At 48.5% G+C, this 10,595-nt stretch overlaps 1 long non-coding RNA gene and 1 other non-coding gene across 2 annotated transcripts; both read right to left on the reverse strand.

The window, feature by feature from the left end:
• Positions 1–290: 290 nt before the first annotated feature.
• On the reverse strand, positions 291–4,408 carry LOC115641437. The gene is made up of 3 exons (XR_003998074.1): positions 4,398–4,408; positions 1,484–1,491; positions 291–683 (listed from the first exon to the last, which is right to left on the reverse strand). It is a non-coding gene; the product is annotated as an uncharacterized LOC115641437 (long non-coding RNA).
• Positions 2,664–2,736, reverse strand: TRNAK-UUU. Its single transcript has one exon. It is a non-coding gene; the product is annotated as a tRNA-Lys (tRNA).
• Positions 4,409–10,595: the final 6,187 nt, after the last annotated feature.

A 10,595-nucleotide genomic window follows, 5' to 3' on the forward strand; every position in this document is an offset into this window, starting at 1 on the left:
CAGCATGGCTGGCCTGGGTCATCTGACTTGGGCTCATTATGCTAAGACTGAGAGGCTAAGAACTGTGGTGCAGATATTTGTGTTCACACTGAAGCCTGGGTTCAGAAACCCTCACCCCTCGTGGGGTCTCAGAGGTTGGGCTCAAGTCCATATGTCTGCATTGTCATTTTATAGTCTTGCAGCCCCAGCCCCATGAGCCTGAGTCAGCTGACCCGGGTTTTGAGACAGGTGCCCTGGGTGTGTTAATCACAGTGTAGACATCATGTTAGGGTACGTCTCCAGTGCAATGAAACATCCAGGGCAGGCCTGGGTTGGAGTAATCAGGGCAATGTGGCTTGGGCTGTAAAGTTGCAGTGTGCGTGTCTCGGCTCAGGCTCAGTACCTGCTCTAGGAGCCCAGAAGGTTGAGAGGGAGTTTAGCAAGTGGAAATGGTAAAACCGTAGTGAAGTCTTACCCTGGACTCATGGCAGTTCTCCATTGGTCTGTCTGCTTTTGGGGCAGGGATAATAACTGTCAGGGGTGCTTTGTTGAGTGGCTTTTGGGGTACCTGCTCTTGGCTGCTGTCAGAAGAGAAGATTCAGAGCTAGATGGTCCTTTGGTCTAGCCCAGTGTGGTTTTTCTTATGGTTTAAATTACACTCCAGGCACTGATAATAGATTTACTGAAAGTTTAGGAGTTAGCAGCTGGGAGGTCGTGGATGACCCGCTGGGGCTGAGGCTGGGGCTGGGCTCTCACACCAAATGCTCTTCGTGGCTGCCAGAATCTGTGGGAGGCTCATTTAGGTTACACTGAGTGTTAAGTCCTGCTTTGTGCACCATGTATGAGAATGAAAATCCTAAACCACCCTTTGAAATAACGAATGTAGCAGGACATGTTATTGTCCCTGCCCCAAAGCAGACAGACCAATGGAGAAATGCCTTCGAGTCCAGGGTAATACTTCATTGCGGTTTTACCTTTTTTGCTCGCTAAACTCCCTCGCAACTTTGAGGGGGCCCAGAGCCCATTACTGAGCCTGAGCTGAAACATCTACACTGCAAATTTACCACCCCACAGCCAAAGCCTCGGGAGCCTGAGCTGGCATGGGGCAGCCTTGGGTGTTTCATTGCAGTCTGGACATAGCATAGCATTATGTCTACATTGTCATAAACACACCCAAGTCACTATTCTCAAACCCTGGGTCAGTTGATTCAGGCTTGTGGGGCTTGTGCTGCAGGGTTATAAAATTACAGTGTAGACACTTGGGCTTGAGCCCAGCCTCCAAGACCACATGAGGGGTGAGGGTCTCCGAGGCCAAGATCCAATCTGAGCCCAAATGTCTGCACTGCAGTTTTTAGCCTCACAACCTGAGCCCCAGGAGTCCAAGTCAGATGATCCAGGCCAGTCGGACCACAGGGCTTTTATCACAGTATAGATGCCCTCTCAGAATATGTCTACATTGCAATATAAGCCCAGGGTTAGCAGAAGTCATGTCAGCAGCCCCAACTCATAAACCTAAACTACAAGGACAAGACTCACCCCCAAATAAGCTGGGCAATGTCCTTCTCTCTACTGTTCGTAAGTCCAGCAACCAAAAGTCCTTTAACATGAGCCATCTCTGCTCTTCACCCCACTCACAGCTGTTGTCCTTAGTCAGTGCAAGCCTAGAGGTGCCTCTGTAGAGTTCACCTGCCATCCTGGGTAGAAAAGGGGGAAAATAAGAAGGCACCATACTCACTATGTTGTCTAGGAACTCACTCATCCCTTCACTGCCACCCTATCCTAACATTGATCTAACCCCTAAATTTTAGTATTAGGACCCAGGGTCCAGGCCACTTGGCTTTGGAACCCCTGTCCCCTGCCTAGAGAGTGCTATTGAATTGAGGGAGAGTCCCTCAATCGGGGTCTGCCAAGCACAGTTGGGCTGCCCTCAATTCACACAACAAGAATAACAGCCCTTTATTTTTCCTGCCCCAATAACAAGGAGACTGGGAATCCAACACCAGGCAAAAGTGATCATTTTGGCAAGCAATCCAACATATTTCCAACATACTGTATAATCCACATGCAGACTCATACATGAAACCTTGCAAGAAAATCTTCCTGAGGGAGTCTGAGGCACCTGCTACTGGAGGGAAGGAGGGAGCCATGGGTTGGGATTGAGGAGCAGCGTGAGGAGGTGAGGCCTGTGGGTTGGGATCGAGGAGCAGTGTAAGGAGGAGAGAGCTGTGGGTTGGGATTGAGGGGCACTGGGAATAGGAGGGGTATGTGGATTGGGACAGAGGAGAATGGTGAAGAGGAGTAGGCTCTGGTTGGGAGTGAGGAGCAGTGTGCATAGGAGGGACAGAGGGTTGGGATTGAGGGGCACTGGGAAAAGAAGGGACATGGGTTTGGGCTGTAGAACATCCTCGTTTGGGAATCCAGCAGGAAAGGGGAAAGCAGCAGGTGATTCTAGTTCCTTAGGGATATTCTATGTGTGTGTGTGTGTGTGTGCAGGGAAGGAACATGCTATATGCCCAGAGGCCTTTATTCCTCCAGGCTGCAAGGACAGAGGGGCTGTCAGGAAGTTGCCCCTTCAAACCCACACACAAAAAGGCCTTTCTGAGGAAAGGGAAAATCCTGAAGAGAAAGAGGAACATGAAAGAGGACTCCAGAAAGACAATATAAGGTCCTTATGAGTAGTTTACCACCTGACCAGGGACTTTAACCCTGGACCCTCAGATTAAAAGTCTGACGCTCTGGCAACTGAGCTAGCCAGGCTCACAAAGGAGACAAGCAAGTTGGTGCAGAAGTGTGCTTAGTGTGTCCGCGTGCACACGACTTTATACAATCTGTTTCCAAAAACTGGTTTCTGAAAAATCCTGTAGTGTAGACATACCCTGTGATTAACAACATTGGTGGCTAATTGAAAGGCTGATGGTTCAAACTCAAGTGAAGATGGAGGTGTTTTTGTTTTTTTTATTAATGAGACTCCAGTACATTTTAACAGGCCAAAAATCTCCTCAATGCTGGTCTAGCCTCATTGGGCAAGCATAAGTAACCCTTCTGCTGGATGCATTGGTGGTATAGTGGTGAGCATAGCTACCTTCCAAGCAGTTGACCTGGTTTCAATTCCCAGCTAATGTAATGATGTGATGTTTCTCCCCTGGGAACTGGTTTAATTTCAGTCACATTGTATCAGTTTATCAATGGAATGAGAGAATCAAGTTCCTGCAGGGGGTTCAACACACAATGGAGGAAGAAAGGGGTGGGGACTAGACAATGAGCAGGTGGAGTTATCCTGGTATTACAAGGTTTGGTTTATTTTTTTTAAAAAACTTCCTTTACTTCCCTCTCCCTTTTAGACTTGGAGCCTTTAAGGTCAGAAAGGACCAATGTGATCATCTAGTCCGACCTGCTGCACCTTACAGGCCAAAAGACCCCCCCCCCTCCTGTAATAGACCCGGAAGGGGAGGTAGCTCTGTGCACTGCCCCTACCCCAGGCAGCACATGGACGACCTCTCCCCCCTCCCCTAATGGGTGTGCAGAGATGTGCCAGCAGCACTAAAGTGTCTCCCTACCCACACTGCCTCCGTCCCTCCGTGCCACTCCCAGAAATGGCCGGCATGTCTCGGCATCCCCTGGGGTGGGGGGAGTGTCTCCATTTACTACCCCTGCCCTGAGTACCAACTCCGCAGCTCCCATTGGCCAGGAACTGCAGCCAATGGGAGCTCTGGGGGCGGTGCCTGCATGCAGCAGCACACAGAGACCCCCTGGCACGGCCCACCTAGGAGCTACTGACACAGGGTTGTGTGTATTGGTCACTTTGGGAGCTGCACTGCCCGGGGTAAGCGCCACCCCTCCTGCACCCCAACCGCCTCCCCCAGTGCAGAGCCAGCACCCCACACCCAAATTTCCTCCCATAGCTTTGCTTGCCTTCCTCTCACCCAGAACCATCCTTCTTCTTCTGGGATACAAGTAGCCATCCCTGGGAAGCCAAGAGGCAGGCACAGGATTCTACCTCCCAGTAGCCAACCGCACCTCCCCAGGCTTTGCAGAATGAACAGTGGCGCTCTACTAACCCCACTTAGCCGCACTGAGGCGCTTAGCTTCTGCCCTGCCTTCCTCAGCTCGACTTTCCTCTTTTGCCCCATTCCTGCCTCACTTCCTCCTTTGGCAAGTCATACAAAGGAGGCCAGCAGGAAGAGCCGGCCTCCGTAGGCCAACCTCCAAGGGCAGAGGAAGCCAAGCCACAAGGCTTCAAAAGGTGACGGGCCAAGATCCTCTAGCTTTCCCCTGCTGATGCCAAGGCTTTTTCCTCAGCTCATTTCACCACCCTTTGCCATGCAGGGGTTAGGGTTATCGCAGGTGTTACCCAAAATTGGGCCAGCTAGTAAGCGTAGGGGTCATTATTATACTGATAGCTAAGCTCATTATTATACTGATAGCTAAGCTCAAAATAAGCGGAGGAGAAGGGGTCACACTCGCACTCTCATACTCACGCTCCCAGGACAGGCACAGCACTGGAGATGTCAGGATTCTGCAAGGTAAGTGTCCCACAGCGCAGCTATGGATGGTGCGATGAAGGTAAGTCTTCCTGAGGCACAATGAAATACAACACAGAGAACCACTGGCCAGGCGGTCCGGGCAAAGGGCATTCACTGGAGGTACGAGCTTGTGAGTGCTCTCCTGAGCAAACGGCCCCTTCCCCTTTTAAGGGCCTGCACCTAATGATCTGTGACTAGAGATGACTTGGCTGCATCTGGTTGGTCACACTCCACCTTGGGCAGTGTCCATGCTCTGGGTGTGTGAGTGCTGCCTAATTAGAGTCCCAGACACCTTGTCTATCTGGGAGCTCTTCTGCTCTTCAACCAGAACATTCAACCTACGAGTAGTCCAGGAGGGAGCGGGAGGGGAAAAGCCACTTCACAGGCATTCAGAGAGGGAGAGGAGACAAAAGTGGGAACGGGGGAAGTATAACAGACCTTTTGATCATAGAAATCACTGCTGCTCCTACAACAGCAGGGACAGGCCAGTAGGAGCTGGGAAAATTAAGCCCTCATGTTTCTGCCTGGTTTCAGGCCAGGGACTTTTTGTGTGTTAGACAAATGTGATAACCACTACACTACAGAAACTCTGTTGCAGTGTTCCGCCCCTCCCTTCATAAGAACGGCCATACTGGGTCAGACCAAAGGTCCATCCAACCCCGCATCATATCTGCCAACAGTGGTCAATATCAGGTGCCCCAGAGGGATTGAACCTAACAGGTAATGATCAAGTGATCTCTCTCCTGCCATCCAACTCCACCCTCTGACAAACAGAGGCTAGGGATCCCATTCCTTACCCATCTTGGCTAATAGCCATTCATGGACTTAACCTCCATTAATTTATCTGCAAAAAGAAAGAGGAGTACTTGTGGCACCTTAGAGACTAACAAATTTATTTGAGCATAAGCTTTCGTGGTCTAAAACCCACTTCATTGGATGCCTGCACTGGAAAATACAGCAGGAAGATATAGAGAAGATATAGATATACACACACATACATAGAGAACATGAAAAAATGGGTGTTGCCATACACACTATAATGAGAGTGAGCAGTTAAGGTGAGCTATTATCAGCAGGAGAAAAAACCTTTTGTAGTGATAATCAGGATGGCCCATTTCCAACAGTTGACAAGAAGGTGTGAGTAACAGTAGGGGGACAAATAAACATGGGGAAATAGTTTGACTTTGTGTAATGACCCATCCACTCCCAGTCTTTACTCTAGCCTAATTTAATGGTGTCCAGTTTGCAAATTAATTCCAATTCAGTAGTCTCTCATTGGAGTCTGTTTTTGAAGGTTATTTGTTGTAATATTGCGACTTTAAAGTCTATCATCGAGTGACCAGGGAGATTGAAGTGTTCTCCGACTGATTTCTGAATGTTATAATTCTTGACATGTGATTTGTGTCTGTTTATTATTTTACGTAGAGACTGTCTGGTTTGGCCAATGTACATGGCAGAGGAGCATTGCTGGCACATAATAGCATATATCACGTTCGTAGATATGCAGGTGAATGAGCCTCTGATAGTGTGGCTGATGTGATTAGGTCCTATAATGGCATACCCTGAATAGATATGTGGACAGAGTTGTCAACAGGCTTTGTTGCAAGGATAGGTTCCTGGGTTAGTGTTTTTGTTGTGTGGTTGCTGGTAAGTATTTGCTTCAGGTTGGGGGGCTGTCTTAAGCAAGGACTGGCCTGTCTCCCAAGATCTGTGAGAGTGAGGGATCGTCCTTCAGGATAGCTTGTAGATCCTTGATGATGCGCTGGAGAGGTTTTAGTTGGGGGCTGAAGGTGACTGCTAGTGGCGTTCTGTTACTTTCTTTGTTGGGCCTGTCCTCTAGTAGGTGACTTCTGGGTACTCTTCTGGCTCTGTCAATCTGTTTCTTTACTTCAGCAGGTGGGTATTGTAGTTGTAAGAACACTTGATAGAGATCTTGTAGGGGTTTGTCTTTGTTTGATGGGTTGGAGAAAATGCGGTTCTATCTTAGAGCTTGGCTGTAGACAATGGATCATGTGGTGTGTCCTGGATGGAAGCTGAAGGCATGTAGGTAAGTATAGAGGTCAGTAGGTTTCCAGTACAGGGTGGTGTTTATGTGACCATCGTTTATTAGCACTTTAGTGTCCAAGAAGTGGCTCTCTTGGGTGGACTGGTCCAGGCTGAGGTTGATGGTGGGATGGAAATTGTTGAAATCATGGTGGAATTCCTGAAGGGCTTCTTTTCCATGAGTCCAGATGATGAAGATGTCATCAGTGTAGCGCAAGTAGAGTAGGGGCGTTAGGGGATGAGAGCTGAGGAAGCGTTGTTCTAAGTCAGCCATAAAAATTTTCGCATACTCTGGGGCCATGTGAGTACCCATAGCAGTGCCGCTGACTTGAAGGTATACGTTGTCCCCAAAAGTGAAATAGTTGTGAGTGAGGACAAAGTCACAAAGTTAGGCCACCAACTTTGCCGTGACATTATTGGGGATACTGTTCCTGATGGCTTGTAATCCATCTTTGTGTGGAACGTTGGTGTAGGAAGCTTCTGTCTCCATAGTGGCCAAGATGGTGTTTTCTGGAAGATCACCAATGGACTGTAGTTTCCTCAGGAAGTCAGTGGTGTCTCAAAGATAGCTAGGAGTGCTGGTAGCATAGGGCCTGAGGAGGGAGTCTACATAGCCAAACAATCCTGCTGTCAGAGTGCCAATGCGTGAGATGATGGGGCATCCAGGAATTCCAGGTTTATGGGTCTTGGGTAGACATTAGAATACCCCGATGGAGTTCTAGGGGTGTGTCTGTGCAGATTTGTTCTTGTGCTTTTTCAGTGAGTTTCTTGAGCAGATGGTGTGGTTTCTTTTCGTAACTCTCAGTGGGGTCAGAGGGTAATGGCTTGTAGAATGTGGTGTTAGAGAGCCGCCTAGCAGCCTCTCGTTCATATTCCAACCTAGTCATGATGACAACAGCACCTCCTTTGTCAGCCTTTTTTATTATGATGTCAGAGTTGTTGCTCAAATAAATTTGTTAGTCTCTAAGGTGCCACAAGTACTCCTCATTCTTTTTGTTGATACAGACTAACATGGCATCCATTCTGAAACCTATTAATTTATCTAATTCTCTTTTAAACCCTGTTATAGTCCTAGCCTTCACAATCTCCTCAGGCAAGGAGTTCCACATGTTGACTGTGTCTGTGTGATGAAGGAGAGAACCAGAGCCAGAATGATGAAGAATTTCCTTGCATTTGTTTTAAACTTACTGCCTACTAATTTCCTTTGGTGGCTCCTAGGTCTTATATTATGGGATCAAGTAAATAACTTTTCCTTATTCACTTTCTCCACACCACTCATGATTTTATATACCTTTATCATATCCCCTCTTAGTCTTCTCTTTTCCAAGCTGAAAAGTTCTAGTCTCTTTAATCTCTCCTCATATGGGACCCATTCCAAACCCCTAATCCTTTTAGTTGCCCTTCTCTGAACCTTTTCTAATGCCAGTAAATCTTTTTTGAAATGAGGAGACCACATCTGTACGCAGTATTCATTTTTATATGGATTTATATAAAAGCAGTAAGATATTCTCTATCTTACTCTCCTTTTTTTAATGATTCCTAACATCCTGTTTGCTTTTTTGACTGCTGCTGCATACTGCGTGGTCGTCTTCAGTGAACTATCCATGATGACTCCAAGATCTCTTTCCTGATTAGGTGTAGCTAAATTAGCCCCCATCATATTGTATGTATAGTTGGGGGTATTTTTTCCAATGTGCATTACTTTACATTTATCCACATTAAATTTCATTTGCCATTTTGTTGCCCAGTCACAGTTTTGTGATACTTCTCTGAAGTTCTTCACTGTCTGCTTTGGTCTTAACTATCTTGAGCAGTTTAGAATCATCTGCAAATTTTGCCACCTCACTGTTTACCCCTTTCTCCAGATCGTTTATGAATAAATTGAATAGGATTGGTCCTAGGACTGACCACTGGGGAACACCACTAGTTACCCCTCTCCATTCTGAACACACCGATGGGCAAACCTGGAGAGAGAGGTGGCAGCCCTTCGATAGGTCAGCTGGTAGAGCAAAGGACTGGAGCCGGCACTCAGGAAGTCATCCTGACGTCGCCCTTCTGACTCTGGCTTGAAGGAGAGCTTCTTTTTCTTCTCCTTGCTGACAAAGAGCAAGAGAAGAAAGAAAGGTCAGGTGGGCTAACTTGGTGCACAAGTCCATGCTGTCTTTTCCTGCTTGGGAGCCTGAAATGAGGGATTTGTGGTGGGTAAAGGCACTGCTGTGCTTCCAGAGAAAAGCCCACTGCTGCACACAGAGAGCATGCCAAAGCATAGGAGTGAACCAGGGACCTCTAGATTGTCAGTCTAACACTCTCCCAACTGAGCTAAGTCAGCACCCTAATGGCACTTTTTGGGCCTGCTGCTTCTCTGTCTGGGATGTTTTTGTCAGCCCTGGCACACAAAAAGGGCATCATTGCGAGCGCCCACGAAGGCAAGATGAACTTTTGTCTGCCCTGCTCAGCTTCACTTGCTCCCTCACCCAATTCCTGCCTTAGATCCTGGGTTACCTGGTGGCTGAAGATGGTCCATTGTCTCAAGCAGTGCCAGAGCCTGACACAGTGCCCATGGGCAGCCTTTGCTCTGCACATGCTGGTCGTGCACATATGCAAATACTTTAAAGCGCCTGTCAGTAAGTTCTGGGGACAGTTGCTCACCTTCAGAGGAAGCTCCCTAAAATTGGCCTATCACACCCAGTGGTACATTGACCCCTGTTCAGATTGAACCAAAGGGGGGGGGGGCTCACTGCTGTGGCTGCCGCTGCTGTGAGGGCAGCCACTGTTGCGGATGAAGCCATCCTGCAAGCACCTTCCACCTAGCCACCCACTGAAAATCCTGTAGGGTGTAAGGTGGGAATAGAAGAACACTTGTGGGGGGGGGAGCTTCCTAACCTCTTAATCAGCAGGTAAGTATGCCCAGTGGTCTGTGATGGGATGTTAGATGGGTTGGGATCTGAGTTACTATAGAGAATTCTTTCCTGGGTGCTGGCTGGTGAGTCTTGCCCACTTACTCAGGGTTTAGCTGATTGCCATATTTGGGGTCAGGAAGGAATTTTCCTCCAGGGCAGTTTGGCAGAGGCCCTGGAGGTTTTTCGTCTTCCTCTGCAGCATAGGGCATGAGTCACTTGCTGGAGGATTCTCTGCAGCTTGAGGTTTTCAAACAACAATTTGAGGACTTCAATAACTCAGACACAGGTTAGGGGTTTGTTATAGACATGGATGGGTGAGATTCTGTGGCCTGCATCGTGCAGGAGGTCAGACTAGATTATCATAATGGTCCCTTCTGACCTTAAAGTCTATGAGTCTATGAGTCTACTCCTCCCACTTCTGCCACTATCAGACATCCCATACCCGGTGCTGCATCCAGTGGGGTCAAAAAAAATACGGCCATATCGGAAGAGTCAGCTGGGTTCTTTGCTGTTGCCCCAAAATTTATCTCGGGCCTGAACTGCCCTCCAGCTCAGCCACCACTGAAAATTGAAAAAACAAAAAAGTAGAGCCGTACAAGCCCACCAGACCCACCCCCCCTTCTAATACGGCAGAAAAGCCACACTTCTCCTGACTAGATAGGGACATCCTATTGCTCCACAAGAGGTGGAAGGCCATCGTGTTCGGTCTCAGCAGCACTCGTGGAGCTGGGGGAAACACATGGCTGAGGAAATTCCCCACAGATGGGTCTTGAGCACCACAACTTTGTAGGTAATGACACAATCCACTTATGTCACTGGCCAAACCATTTTTCACAGGCCTGCAACCATTTCTCCCACTTCGCGTTCCCCACCATGTCCCCAGCCGAATGCTAGAAGGCCCAGCCATTAACCTGCCCATTCTTGAAGCCCTCCTCTTCCACCCTGACTGATAGGGGGAAGTATTGAGCCTCCCTCCCTTAGGCCCTTCAGCATTCCTGGGGACACCAACACCGCACAAGTGACTTTGGGCCAGTAGGTCAACCAGCAGTGCTGCCTCCTAGGCCAGGCTGCAGCCCAGCTTCAGGACTCAGAGGAAATGCAGCTCGCATCCCTACCTACAGGACCCCAGGCACGGCCAGGCTTCTGGATC

This window comes from Gopherus evgoodei, unplaced genomic scaffold (genome assembly GCF_007399415.2).
Source record: "Gopherus evgoodei ecotype Sinaloan lineage unplaced genomic scaffold, rGopEvg1_v1.p scaffold_34_arrow_ctg1, whole genome shotgun sequence".
NCBI classification, from domain to species: domain Eukaryota; kingdom Metazoa; phylum Chordata; order Testudines; family Testudinidae; genus Gopherus; species Gopherus evgoodei.